This window comes from Rhinolophus sinicus, chromosome 8, assembly GCF_057876585.1.
Source record: "Rhinolophus sinicus isolate RSI-liver-muscle chromosome 8, RSI-T2T, whole genome shotgun sequence".
NCBI lineage: Eukaryota > Metazoa > Chordata > Mammalia > Chiroptera > Rhinolophidae > Rhinolophus > Rhinolophus sinicus.
Window position 1 is genome coordinate 30,773,016 of NC_142508.1, and position 3,530 is coordinate 30,776,545.

The window sequence follows — 3,530 nt, forward strand, 5'->3', positions numbered from 1 at the left end:
GGGGCCCGGGGAGTCCCAGGATGCCAGGGCGCCGAGACTTCTGTCACCGTCAGGGAAGTGACAGAGGCCCGTGGAGCCACGGGTGGCGCGGAGGGGCCTCGCTGCGGGCCAAGAGTAGCCCGCCGCCCACGCCGGCGGCGTCCGGGGGAGGCGGGGAGCAGGCGGGAGGCGCGGCGCCGGCGGAGCCGGCCCGCGAGGAGATGCTCGCCACCCGAGCGGCCCAGCAGCACGGCGCACGCTCACGAGGCAGGCCGGGAGCAGGCTCTTGGGGCGCCGGCAGCCGGGTCCCAGCGTCTACGGCCATACCACCCTGAACGCGCCCGATCTCGTCTGATCTCGGAAGCTAAGCAGGGTCGGGCCTGGTTAGTACTTGGATGGGAGACCGCCTGGGAATACCGGGTGCTGTAGGCTTTTGCTCGCCTCTCCTTTTGCGCCGCCGCCCCGGCGTGGCTCCCTCCGAACCCCTGGCGCCCCTTGCCCCTCTTCTGCCGCCCAGCCAGCCGAAGGTACCCCTGGCCAGCGGCGGGTCAGCCGCCCGGCACTACAAGCTCGCAGCCCGGGCCGCACGCCAGGCCCGTCGGCCCCGGCTCCCCCCCACACCCTCTTCTCAGTCCTCTTCGCTCCCGCAGGCCGACAGCCCGCAGCCCTTCGCCGAGCCGCGGTCGCCGCCGTCGCCGCCGCTGCCATCGCCGCGCTCCCTCCCGCTCCCCGCCCCCGCCGCCCCCAAAGCCCAAGCCCAGGGCTGCCTGCCGGCGCAGGCCTCCACCAGGCTTTCTCCATCCCAGGACGTGCCGGTCCTTTGCACCTCAGCCCGAGCCCAGGGGACGACCATCCCTGTGCCTGCACCTGGGCCCCGAGACACAGGATAGGCGTGTCCTCCGGCAAACGGGATGCCCACCCGCCCCGCCCCACCGGGGCCTCTGTCTCTGCTGGCAGGCACCTCGCCCCACACCCCTGCGCGCGCGCGCGCGCGCCCTCCCGTCTCCCACAAGAGCCAGGAGCCCTCGGTTCCCGCCGGCCGCAGTGGCCCCGACACACAGGGGAAAAAGAGCCGGGACAAACCAGGGGACGGAGAGAGCAGCACCCCAACACCCCGCACGCCCTCGGGCTCCAGGAGAGACCACCATGTCGGAGCCTGCCGACGAGACGAACGGTTCCTGAAGTGGGGAGTGAGGATTGAGAAGAAAATAGACAAGAGACAAAGATGGGATCGGGAGGGCGAGCAGTTCTGACTAGACTGCTGCGCCTGCTTGATTTTTCAGCATTCTTTTGTACAGACAGAAACAGGAAGGTTACATAAAGCGGCTGAGGCAGCAAGTACAGATTAGTTATGTTTTTCCAAAGTTTGGCCCTGACTGTCTTTAGACCTTTTGAGATTGTCCCATTCCCAGAACAGCAGGTGTCTGTTTCTGTTTGTTCTTTATGCTTATCGGAGTTCCCCTCAGCCATCCTCCCAACCTCTGCTTGTAGTTACATTTTCTTAACGCTTGATGCTCCAGCTCCCCGCAATTCCCCCTTTTTTATTTTTTGAGATCGTGCCTGGCTTAGGTGGTCAGTACAGACATTCTCACTTACCCGTCATTGGATATCCTTCATCAAAGCGATCGACTCCTGTCTTAGGTTGTAAGACATCCACTGATCATTACCCGTCATTGGCTACCGATCTCCTTCGGGGTTAGACAGGGGCAGTGGCTTTTGGTTTATTAGCCATGTGGAGCCTTATTTTGTGAATTTCTCCATAAATATCTGTGACTATCCCCATCACAGCTTCTGTGATGCAGGGGAGGAAACATAGTATCAGGAGGATCACAACAGGCGGAATTACAAGGGGAGGGGGGCATAATTTGAAGCATTGAAGAGTATGATGGCAATACATTGTGAAAACTAGAGACAAGTTTGTTGAGAGTATCAGCTATATCGGTGTTTAAAGGAGAGGTCTCTTGCAGTGTCAAGACCTCTTTATGAAACTGGATAAGATCAAGAGTAACATTTTTTTCTTACACGGTCTGTGAGACTCGTACCTCATAGCAGAAAAATGTTTATTCCAATCACCCTTTGTCTGTTAACAGCCGAAGCATAAAGTCCCATGATGTCTTACCTTCTCAGGGTCAAGTCACCCATATTGTAACAGTTCTGTTGAGATAAGTGGAGAGAACTGATCTTCATTGCCCTCATGACTTCTCTCACAATCAGGTGAGAGAGGAAAGCCAGAGACAGCAATGGCTTTTGCCAGGCAGGGGGAAGGGGAGGAAAGGCTCCTTTTTGGATCTTCTAAGGCAGCTCATTGGGGGTCCCCACTCGGTTCCGCCCGGCTTAGGTTGTATCTCCCGTGAGATATCTTACCCGTCTTTGGCTGCAAACCATCTTTGGGGGACCAGACAGAGAGACATAAGGTGTAAACACAAGAATGGAACAGTAGGGGGCGTGGATGGGTATCTACAGATGTCTTCTCTTCTGTGGGCTGTCGCTCATGGTATGGTTTAACACCGACCAGGAATTCACAAAGGTTTTTCTTCCGGACCTGGAGAAATACAAGCAAAGCCTCTTCCCCGTGTTATCTCGCGGGGAGAAGTAGGATCAGCTTCCCCACGTAATATTTTAAACAAAGGTTGTAATTCACCGGTTGTCAACCGCAACTGAGGTCTAATCCAGTTAATGCCTCCCAGTAGCTTTTGGAAATCATTTAACGTTTTTAAACAATCTCGCCGGATTTGTATTTTTTTGAGGCACAATGGCCTGAGGCATTAAACAATATCCCAGATAAGAGTAAGGAGGCACTTGCTGAATTTTTTCTGGGGCTATAACTAGCCCATAATTGTGGAGCTTTTCTTGTAAATGAGCAAAAGCAGCAAGCAACTTTGGTTCACAAGAGTGGGCAAGAAGTATGTCATCCGTGTAGTGGATGATGTAAATATCTGGAAATGTCCTTCGGGTAGGTTTTATTGCAGCTGATACAAGTTTTTGACATAATGTAGGGCTACTAGCCCTTCCCTGAGGTAGCACTAGCCAATGATAGCTCTTAAAAGGTTCTTGTAAATTAACGGAAGGAACACTGAAAGCAAATCCAGGGCAGTCATCAGGATTTAAAGGTATAGTATAAAAACAATCTTTTAAGTCCAAAACAATTTTACATGTGTGTTTTGGTGTGGCTGCAGGACAGGGCAAGCCTGTCTGTAAGGCTCCCCTTCATTTCATGGTTTTATTAACTTTTTCTAAATCTTGTCATAATCTCTATCTACCAGATTTTTTTTTTATTATTTTTTTTTTTTAATAACAAAAATGGGAGAATTCCCGGGAGAATTGGAGGGGGCAATGTGTCCCTTTTTAAGTTGCTCCTGTACTAGCAGCTTGGCGGCTTGAATCTTTTTCGGTTGATAGGGGCCTCGGGCAGTGGATCTAGCCCTGCAACTACACTTGGAGGAGAGCTTCATTGTAACCCAGGCTTCTATTCTGATTGAGATTCTAATAAAGGCCCAGTCTGTTGAGCGCTGGACTAATTGCATTTGAACAGAGAGGGAAGTGAGTGCAGC

The 3,530-nt window shown here is 53.6% G+C and overlaps 1 non-coding gene across 1 annotated transcript; it reads left to right on the forward strand.

The window, feature by feature from the left end:
- The first annotated feature begins 292 nt into the window (after positions 1 to 292).
- Positions 293 to 411, forward strand: LOC148757463 (5S ribosomal RNA). Its single transcript, XR_016022291.1, has one exon. It is a non-coding gene; the product is annotated as a 5S ribosomal RNA (ribosomal RNA).
- Positions 412 to 3,530: the final 3,119 nt, after the last annotated feature.